The 11,320-nt window shown below is 39.4% G+C and overlaps 1 long non-coding RNA gene across 1 annotated transcript; it reads left to right on the plus strand.

Moving 5' to 3' along the window:
• Positions 1-8,861: 8,861 nt before the first annotated feature.
• On the plus strand, positions 8,862-11,011 carry LOC128808348 (uncharacterized). Its single transcript, XR_008437445.1, has 3 exons — positions 8,862-8,943; positions 9,080-9,142; positions 10,924-11,011. It is a non-coding gene; the product is annotated as an uncharacterized LOC128808348 (long non-coding RNA).
• Positions 11,012-11,320: the final 309 nt, after the last annotated feature.

An 11,320-nucleotide genomic window follows, 5' to 3' on the forward strand; every position in this document is an offset into this window, starting at 1 on the left:
TTCACTGTCAAATTCTACAGCTTCAAAATGAGCCTGAAACTGAACAGACGAGTGGAAATTGGATACAGACTGATGCCTGTTTCTTAAGGGCTTCTCTGCTTTTCACTTTGCAGTGCATAATGAAAACCAGTCTCAAAAGACTACGATTTAAAAGGTCTATGTATAAAGATCACATGAATGAACAGCTTGTTGTGAATTCAGTAAATTTGAATCACTTTAGATTTTTTTCCTTATTCTAGGATCTTGTTTGTTCCATCTGGCCATTTCTGACAAGGATTTTGCTTCCTCATTCCATGTACACTTCAAGTTTGGAAGGAAATCCAGGGCATCAGGTGTCCAAGAAGTAGGATCTGTCTTGTCATAGTAATTTCTTGCAGCAACAGTGTCTTCAGTTGATCAACATTAAACTTTCTCAGAGTTCTTTCCTGTTTAGTTGCAAACCTGTTTAGCCCGTGCAAACTGCAAAGGTGTTGCTTGTAGAAGTGAGCGACTTAAGAGTCTTATGCAGGCCAGCTCAATCAAAGTTTTTAGGAAACAGCCCCACTGAGATTAATACCCATGTTCATGGATGTACGTTCTACATGTTTGATAAAAGCCAGGCTATCTGCATACTGCCTTTCAGAGCTAATATAGTTATGGTTGTTCTCTGCCAGGAGAAACAGGAGACAAACATTTTGGCCATTGAAATGTTGCACTGGTTTGCTAGACATAGTTCCTCTCGAAAAAAGGTATAAGGCACAGATCCATTACAGAACTCCTAAACATTTCCCACACAAGCAAATAAGGAGTGAATAATTGTATATTAATTCCTTATTTTTTTTAATTTCCATGGGTTTATATAAAAAAAACAATTGCTTAAAATTTGGATCATGTTTCTTGAAACTTTTGCAAATCCATATGGGTGTTTCTGTGCTTTTGCTTTTTTTGTAGTCTTGGATTTCAACATCAATTGTTCCCATGGAAATGTTCAACACCGTTGTCTAAACACAGTCTGGTATCTCCTCAAGTGTGTTTTGGCACAATGACTTCTTTTAAGTGATGTAGGTTTGGGTTGTTTTGGTATGGTTTTGTCTTTTAGTATGTCAATACTTAAGCAAACGGCTGAGACTGTAGCTTATTACACACACTAAATAAACAATCATATTTCTCTTTTATTTTGTATTACCCAACTCTATGTTTACATCTGTTTTCTACAAGCACACTGAGCCGGTGCCATCTTTCCTCTATATGTTTGTCATTAATTCAAAGAGGCACTGACTCACTCCTGAAGCTTTTAATATCTAATTCAAAATTAAGATTAAAAAAAATTACTATTTTTTACTTAACATCTGGCCAGGACACATATATTGTGACTGTAATACCTTTCAGCATCAATCTTAAATACTGAAGTGCAACTAATTAAAACTCTGTCTGTCCTTCAGATGTCTTTCCTGCTGTTGTGTGGGGATAATGACATACTAGCTTCTCACTTCAGTGGCCAAACTAAACAAATGGAAAATAGTTCTGGTTTGGGTAGAATGGAAAACATTTAGTCAACCCAAAACAAAAGCATTTATTTTTATTTCTTTTTATACATCACCTGGAAAATTAACTTTTAAACGGAAATGTAGCTTCACAAATATATAAACGTCCCAGTTTTGTGGCAACAACATACACAGTCCTTTTCCATATTGTTTTCAGGTATCCAGAAAGCATCTCTTATTAATTGGCATATGACTTTGTTAGTAATTACTATGTTCTGTGAGCATGTGTTTGCTACGAATACAGCTCCCCAGTCTTCTGGATTGTAAGACGGGGAAAGCCATTTAATTTTTCTCCCTGTGCCAAAGAGGAACTCCCTGGAGTTTTATTTATTACCTTCTGATGAGGGGATTAATTTTATATTCAGCCGTCCGGCGCATCCCGGCAGCTCCTGCTCAGAACCAGCTTCGCCCGGGCCCGCAGCCGCGTCCCGGAGCCGCCACTGCGGAGCTGCCCCGGGCACGACTCCCCCGCCACCCCGCTCTGTGAGGGTCGGGCAGCGATGCCGGGGCCGCCGCCCTCGGCAGTGCCAGCTTCTGCCTCTGCCCGTCCCCTACGAGCTGCCTGCTACCGCGTCCTTTCTCCCGCTAATGCTAATCAGCAGCAGCCAGCGGCACACCCGGGCCGCGGGCCGTGTCGCTCTCCCCGCCGGGACCGGTGCCCGGCCCGCGGGTCCCCACACGCCGCCCGCAGGGAGACAAGATGGCGCCCGTCCCACGCCGGCGGCCGCGCTCTGAGCTCTTCCCAGGCTGCCCGCCGCAGAATATGAACCATCCTCTTGATCTCTCCTGCCACGCAGCGGCTGCTGTGGAGAACTGTCGGGAAACCGTGCGTCAGGCCTCGGATAAGTCGGACGGTTTGAGGGCAGATTTAGTTCCCCCGCCCTGTTGTGGTTAGTTCGAAGTACAAACCCACCCCCCGACATTCTCAGCTCCGGCTCCATCCAGGCTCGCACATCGACGCAGTCCGGAGCCAGCTCACAGGTTGTTCCCAAGCTCCTCGGCTGTTCTTTTAAGGGGGAAATAAACTCTAAGAGCGATGAGTTTGATTTATTCCAACACCGCTGTTACCTGTTAAACTGAGCACGGGAGCCGCATTGGAAGCCAGGGGCGGCTGGTGCTGGTCTGAGGCGGCAGGAGCAGGGGTGGCCCGCAGAACAGTGCACGCGTCAGGGCTGCCAAACCCACCTCTGCTCCTTCAGGGGCCCTGCGCCCTGCCTGCAGTGGTGCTGAGCAGCATTGGCCTCTGTGGGCTCAGCAAGTGCTGGTGAGCTCCGGCCTTAAATGAGAAATGGCATTGCATGGCACCGACACCACTCTAGGGACTGCCACAGTTGAAAGCAGAAACAACGACTATCAGGGAGTCGTCGACCAAGAAAAGCAATTCCTATAGGTAAGTAAGTAGCCCTATATCCTCTTCCAGATGATTCAAAGGCAATTAGGCCTTCTCAAATTGGTTTGGCAATTTCAGCACATGTTGCTGCCTTCAGTCGGGTGAGACAACCTGCTGCTTTCCTCGTTGCAGAGGGCATGAATAAGGTCTTTTGATTTGTAATTTACAGAACTGGATTTATGGTGTCCACAGAGTCTTTGGTAAGGAGCCATCTGATGCATTTGTCTGATGAGCTGGAAACACCCAGATTTAATCACCATTTCGACCTACCTCAGAACAGACATTGATTGGGAAATATTTCTCTTTACCAGCCCACCTTCTCTTACCTAAAGAAGATAAACAGAGAGACTACATTAGGCTAGTTCAAATTTACCCCATTGTCCAGGAAGGCTTTTAAGCCAGTGTCTTGCCTTCCATCCCATTTCTAATACTACTTGGCGGAATGAATTCCTGATCTTCCTTAAAAATGAATTCTCTCCATTTAAGGTCACAAAATGTACAGTTCATGATGGTATTAATTTTAATTTATATGTCCAAGAAAAGTACTGTTTAAAAATATGGCTTAGTAATGCCATTTCATTTACTGAAAAAAATCAGTTTCCTTGAAAAGGAAGACTGATTTCCAACAATTCAAATACACATGTGCAAAACAGATGGTTTCTGGGTTGACTTCTCCATCTTTCTAGCATCCAGATTGACAAGAGAGACACTTCCAATCATCTTTATCCTTGAAATAAACTCTTAGAACCTGTTGAGACCCTCTTTTCAAGTATTACTCCCTAAGGATCATGCTCTCTATTACTGAGGAGTCTCATTTATTGCCCATTGAAGCCAATGGCAAATTTTCCCTTGACTGATGCAGTGGTCACAGATGAGGGCCAGGTAGGGAGCAGAAACTCTGTTCTACCAAGTTTCAGCTAGAGACACATAATAAAGAGGTAATACCTCTCCCAGAGAACTTAGATTCTAAGGTAAGAGGTAACAGTAATCTGCCATTTCCTAATGTTCCCAACAGTTTGAGAGTTCATAAATTTCAAATACTTCACTGCAAAAAAAAAAAATTACTTCCATTTTAACATAGTATTATAGAAGGGTTTGAACATTACTGGGCTGATGAAGTTTGCCTAGGACATTCTCTCCCCCATTTAGTGATGATTCCAGCATTAGCTGAGAAACACTTATTAGCACTAAAATGAACTTTTAAAATATTCCTTTTAAAATGTAATCCTTTTAAATGGATGCACTAAGCCAAGCACTTCCTGTGTTGCCTTTGCTAATTCTGGAGCTAAGTGTATTTGAAGAGAAATATATCTCCTTAACTTTTGTTTTCTCATTTGGCTGAGCCTACAGTGATCCTGTGTTCCATGTTTGCAAAATGAGCTTTGCTGCTACAGTTTTACTGCAGGGTCAAGTATGTTGCAAAAGTATGTAGAGAGAAAGCCAAATCCTTCTTAAAACACAGATGTCTTGAATTTTCCAGATGTCATCCATGTTTAGTGAATATGGTGGGGAGCTGGATGCTGATGGATTGACCATGAGTGATCAGCCTTTCACTGTTAGACCACTGGTCATAAAGAAGCACAGAACTGGGAGAATTACCAATTACAGGTTTGTATTTGATTCTGTGAAATATGCTTGCTGGCCATGACCCATTTCACAGTGAACAAATCTGCACTTCTTAAAAACCTGCAGTAATATAAGAACTCATTATCACAAATATCAACTTACACAAACCCTTTTTTCTTTCAGCATCAGATCCTGTAGATTAGGTTTGAGAGAGAAGCATTTATTGTTCTGAAGCTGCACTTCTGCTGCTGCTGCTAAGCCATTCAGGCCTCAGGAATGCAAAAAGAGCACCCAGTAATGGCAAGAAATTTAGAAAATAAGAAGTCAGCCAGGACTATTTTATGGAAACTTATGGAGATTAGACCTGGGGACACCACAGACCTTTAGATTTTGGTGAGAGGGAAGGCGTGTGCTATTTACAGTAAGTATTTGGAAAGCTCTCTCAGCTTCCTTGAGACTGAGAAATTGGTTTGGCAATATGGACTGCACTATAACCTTCTTTATACTTCCCAGTGACTGCTGGGTTTTTTTCATTATTAACTTTCTGGTGAGCACTAAACTTAGAAGATTACTCTTATAATAGCTAGTGATTTCTTTCGTTTGAGTTATAATTCTCTTTAATATAAAAGGTTCCTTTATTTCTATTTTTCCTTTTCAAATATTCTTTTCTGCTGTGTTAAGTGGCAATTTTCCTTACTAAGTACAACTTTCCACTGTTTATTTTAATTGTCATGTTTTACTGGCTTATAATTGCTTTTGCAAGACTATGTTTGGCAAGCATTGTTTTCCTACACTGATAATACACCAGTATCATAATGACAACATGATCTTATTTTTGAAAGAGTGAGCCAATAGGCTCTGTAATAGATAAAAACCTTTTTACAGACTAACATTGTCCTTTACATCAGTGTTTGATATCAGAAATAGAAATTCTGACATCAAAAGTCTTTTCCTGGCTATGTCAGAGACATTTTTGGTGAATTAGGGACAATAGTTTTCACCACATTATCTCATTTTCACCATCATACTGAGCCTGTCTGGTTCTCGGGCACATTGGAACTCAGCTTACTGACATTTTTTAAATACTTTAACATATTTGCAAGTGTTACTTGCAACTACTATTAACTCTATGAGCTGAGCATTGTAATATAGAGATGTTAAGGTGTTCTAATGTGTATGTTGTGAGAACTGGAGAAGGCTTACTGCTGTTGTGACTTTCGCAGTCTGTTGACTTAAGTGGCTGTTCTGTTGTTTTATAAACATCTATTTTTGCATGTATATATATGTATACATTAATATGTGCAGGGCATATATTGGCTCTGCAGGGCAGTAATGTCACTACTGGTTTTATTCCTTCAGTTTCTGCTTCCACCTGTTGAACTTCCACATTTTGCACTTTGTTCCAGGATATTTGCCACAGATGACCAATTATTTCCTGGTTTTATTACCCTGTATTTGAAGCTCTCTCCTTTGCAACTTGGGAGGGCATCACCTGTGAATAAGGCTTTCCTGTGGGTTTGTGTTTGGCCAGCTGGTAGAACTGCAGTCATGTCAGCAGTGTACTGCTGCACAGCTGTTTGTGGTACAGTAACCTGCTTGTCCACACTTGGCTCCCTGTTCTGTAAGAAGGAGAAAATGCTGAGCATTCAGAGCTGACTGATGCTGTCATCTTTACTCACCGCCTATAGAAGGATAAATATGGATACTTCTGAAAGAAATTACAGCTTTAAAAAAATAGGGGTGTTAGTTATTTTCTTTAGATTTTGTTCTTTTCTACATCTGGCCTGAAGTATACAAAACCTGCCATAAGTCCTTCAGAGGGAATAACATACCTCATACCAATTAACAGTATGAGCAGATTGCAAGCAGATGTGTGAGGGCTGCTTCAGAGGCTGCTGACCCCTCCATTCAGCTGGCTGTGAGCACACATCTTACTGTTTCCAAGGTGAAATGAGATGTGTTAACTCCCCAGGAGGAGAGATTGGCAGCAGGCAGCTCTGGTTGTCAACATTTTTAAACTGCTGCTGCTGGTCTTCACAGGGTCAGAAGTGAAATGCAGGTGAATTTCAGCTCTGTAGTGATTCAAGCCATGGAGGCAAGACTGCTAGTTCAAGGGGTGAAAGGAGACAGAGTCCATAGCCTTTACTCTCAAGGGGGTCTGGGTATCAGGAAGGCATTACCAGTAGCAAATTTAAAATGTAATGAATTTTTTTTCTGTGCTAGTAACTTAATGTACATTAATGCCCATTTGAGAGGCTGACTATTGTTTTGATTTTGGTGATGACCACATGTTATTTAAAAAGTAGATTTTCTTAGGCATAGAATAATGGATTTTCTTGTATATGCTCATTCTTTATTGAAGTAATATTGAAGTAATAATATTATTAAATATCCATTTAGTCTGTTGAGAGAAGTTATAACACAAACCAGGTTGTGATATGTGATTTACAAAATTTTTTAACTGAAGCATGTGATTTAGTGATCTGAATGGAATTAATTAAATGTGACTGGTAGTGAGTGATCTCAATATTTGTGTTTGTCACACAGTTTTTCTATGAAAAAAGTAACTGGAAACATGCACTTGCTGTTGAACTTGGCATCCCAGCATAGTCCTGGAGAATAAACTCAAGGTGGTCCTGCTTGAACCCAGGTGTTGGACCAGATGCCCTTCAGTAGTCTTTTCCAACTCCAGCCATTCTGTGATTCTGTAGTCAGAAGTCTTTGGGTGCATTTTGAGTGTGAATTCAACCTGCCATGGCACTGACTACATCACAGTTTCTTTTCTGTACCAGCAGCAAGCTCAGCAGCTATCAGTCTTGCACTCTGATTTTGGTTATGAAACTTAAATTTCCACCTTGAAAATATATATTTGTCACCTTTGATTAATTGCAACCTATGACTCAATTTGGTCCTCAATATTCTCCATATTCTCCATATTCTCCATTCTCATAAATTTGTCTTTTTGCATAAAACACATAACTTGCATATGTTGACTTTAGACTGAAAGTAATGATGTATGTTTGTTTTCACTAAGATTATGGCCTCTCTGATCCCAGAATTGCTACAGCACATCTGCTTTCAAGGAAAAAACAAAAAAGATGTGTACCAAGAATTTACCCAATTTAATCAGTTATTCATCTATGAAGTCTGTGAAGTATTTGACCAGTTTAATTGCAAAGAAAGAATAGCAGAAGACTTCTCAAGGTAAAACATTTTTCTAAGAAAACCAGCTATTACTTATATAGCATAAATGAGGAGAATAGTATGGAAGTGAGAAAGAAGCTTTTACTGATGTGTAACTCTGGAGGGCTTGTTCCCTACAAAGAGATCATGAGCAACACCCATTCTTGCATCTTCCATTTTAAAATGAAACAGGACAGGTGACGCCCAGTTTTTCCCAGTACATATGTGATTTGCATGAGTTATAAATTAGTTTTAATCACAGTGCTGACACACTTGTTTCACTAATTCTCTGTGTTACCACAGGTCTTGTGGGACTGTTTAGATACCCTGCCTATCATTTATTTTTTGTCTTGTCTGCTAGGCCTCTTTGCAAGTCTCTCAATATTAGAGATCATTACAAAAGAAATTACATATTTAAATAAGACTTCATTCACTCTCATTCCTTCATTCCTGATACAGTATTTTGAAGTTCAGTGCTAAGAAACTTGATGATAGCTAATTGAAGGTGAAGCAAATAGTGGCAGGTGGCAGCTGTTTATTTCAAAGAGATGAGTTGCAGAATAGAAAAAGTATGGAGTGGGAAGCTAGAAGCTGAAACTTCCAGACAATGGATGTACTGAACATGTGTTGCCCAGAAAAGAATGACATTTTATGGTAGGCCAACATTTTAGGGTAGGCCAAACAACTTTGAATTGTAACCCGGGAGTTTGGCTGCAGCTACTTGAATTTAACTGGGATGTTACCAGTGAATATTCTTGTAAGAATGCAAAGGGACGTTTTTAAACAGAATGAACAAAGCTTTGATCTTCTGTATAATCAGAATAATTAGATCTCCAGCGGGGGGTGGTGCTGGTGCTGCTGTTTGTTTATGTTCAGACATTTCAGTTTCCTGACTAGGAGAATAATTCATGTGCTATTTCCTTGGAGGTCTTTCAGATTGCTGACAAGATTCCATCTTTTTTGCCTTGAGAAGCTTTTAAGTGATGTAACTATAGCCCATTCGTTTTGCCTGTTGTTATATTTGTCTGAAAGTTAACTTGCATGATTTATAGATTTATTTTTATGTCACTACTGATGTCTTTATATTTTTCAGAGAATGATCGTTTCGCTGTGCAGCGCCGCCTAGTGCACAGAGCTGCTGCTGCATGCAGGGACAGCTGCGACACTTGGCACGGCCGGGAGGGATGGGGAGCCTTTCCCGGATAGCTCAAACAGCGTTACTCAGATCTTGAGAAAAGGAAGCTTTGTTATTTCCAGCTTTCCTTCTCCAACACATGTGTGGTATTTGCCTTTTCCTGACTTTAAATTCATTCCCAGCTGAAGTATAGTCTATTCTTACTTTCTTGGTAGACTGCATAATAGCTACGGGGCCATTATACTACTACCAATTGATGCTTAATGTGTTCTTTTTCTTCAGCACAAGTCCATGGTTGCTGTTTGCAATATAGGAGCCCACAAACTGGAACCCCACGTTTCCAAGGTTTGTATTTCCAAACACCAGATTTTTGCCACATGGAATGCTTTTTCACATAGTAATTTCTCTCTGATTATGGAAATGAGGTATATATACAAAGAAAGTAATTTTGAATTTAAGGGTAACGTAACCTTTTCTTTTTGTTTTCCCCCTTAAGTAGTAAAGCAAATGTGTAAGTGGTCCAAATCTGCTGTTATAACTGTTTTGGCAAAGTTTCAGAGGAACTTACAGAGGAACCAAGCTCAAAATTATTACTTTCACGCATTTTCACTGTTTTGCAGGGTTTGTACTATTTCTATCAGTGGTTTCATTTTAATTGTGAAACTTTCTAAAATAATAGTTATTCTTCCTCAGTACCGTAAGTAGAAATTGATCTTCAATGTGAAAATCCTTCATTTTAGGCATTTGTAGAGATTACTGAAGATGCTGTCTGTAAATGAGTTTTTGTTACAAAGAAATCTCAAATCAACAGGGAGATGTTTCTTTATAAATAAGGTTCTGTGTTCAGTCAGTTTAGTCTATGCACAGTAGTTTACAGACAATCATGAAAATAAATGGCACTTTTACACTTGATGAAGTAGACAGGTACTTTTTTCAGAAAATACTAATTAACTAAAAAGCAGTCTCTGCAGTGGCTCTGCCTCTAAGTATATGTAATAATTCAGAGTGCTATTTATTTAACAGGTGTGGCTATCTAGTGATAGAGGCAATTGTTTTCAATTATTAAATCTTGAAGATGAGAACATTGTAAAAGCAAATATGTGTGTACAGTCATTCAGTCACCTTCATGAGCAATAAAGGAAGTCTTTTCTTCCCTAAGGCACGTGCAGAATTTAAACCTACTTTTGTCATGAAGTGTGGCATGACAGCTACACAGAAAAGTTCCTGCATTCCAGTCTTCACACATACTTTGTTAATACTGTTTTACCATAAACATGTTCTCTACAGAAACATTAATTCTTCCTGTTAGTAAGTTCTGAGTGAAGTTCCAGGTTAGAATACTTGATAAAGAGACAAGATTTGTAGAAAGCAGGAGTAATGTCCTTAATTAGTTGTGTAGTTGGCAGAATCAAGCACAATCCTTCACCCAGTTGAAGAGCAGCAGGCTCCAGACAAAGTATTATAGTGATACCAACACATAAACAAAGAGAGTGTAGTCTGTGACAGAGCTAAATATGAGCAGTCATGCTTCATTACTTGCTGAGAGGTCATCGAAGGATATAGCAAGCTCATCAGTCATATACCATATATTCCTTGTTCATCTGCCACAGAATGCAGATAGCTGTGATTAAATAACTCATGTATTGTCACTGTATGAATTGAATCTTGACAGAGAGACTGTCCTTTCTCCCCTTCTATTTGTTGAAGTGTGCTAAGTATAACATATTAGCATAACATTGGCCTATATAGATGACATCAGGAAAGTATAGATTTAATTCAGCTGTATTTTAATTAATCACTTCATAAAAAAATAGCCTAAGGAGAGAACTCTTTAGAAGTCACTTCTGTGATAGCACAGTCATTCACCAATCCGAGAGCTGATTTTAACTGACTGTTTTGGTACTATATTTTGCCATGAAGGAGAATAAAATGTGTCATTATTTTTTGAAGAGACTCTTTTCTTCCCCTTGCCAATTTGTTCTGAAAGTGTGTCTTTAGGTGTATGCCAAAGCAAGAGATCTGATTGAAGTACTGAACCTCAATTCTATTGTGTATCATCTTAAGCAGAACAACTTTTGTTTCTCTTCATGTGATTATTTATTTCTATTTTGTTGCCTGTATTTCAGTTTTGTATGTTTGGAAATACTTACCAGATCTGAGACCAACAGCGTTGTCAGTTTGTACTATGATCATGTGGGAGCTTTGCATTTAACTATTTTAAGTAAGTCAAAATCTGATAGGCTGGAAATAAAGAAGCTAAATGTTTTAAAATCAATGGAAGTCAGCTATCAAAAAATTCAAGTAAGTATTGTAAAATATCCTTTAAATCTGCAAGGAACAGTTTGCTTGTCATTGTACACAACTGCAAGAAGATTTGATTTCTTCAAGCAATTGATTCAAAAATATCCTTATTGTATGAAGAAATGCCAGGCCATTGCATATATACAGCTGTGTGTACATTTTAAATGTATAAGCTGGACTGTGTGACAACAGGAATGCAGACAGAGTAAAATTCAGGTAAGA

The sequence above is a fragment of the Vidua macroura genome, chromosome 6 (genome assembly GCF_024509145.1).
Source record: "Vidua macroura isolate BioBank_ID:100142 chromosome 6, ASM2450914v1, whole genome shotgun sequence".
NCBI lineage: Eukaryota > Metazoa > Chordata > Aves > Passeriformes > Viduidae > Vidua > Vidua macroura.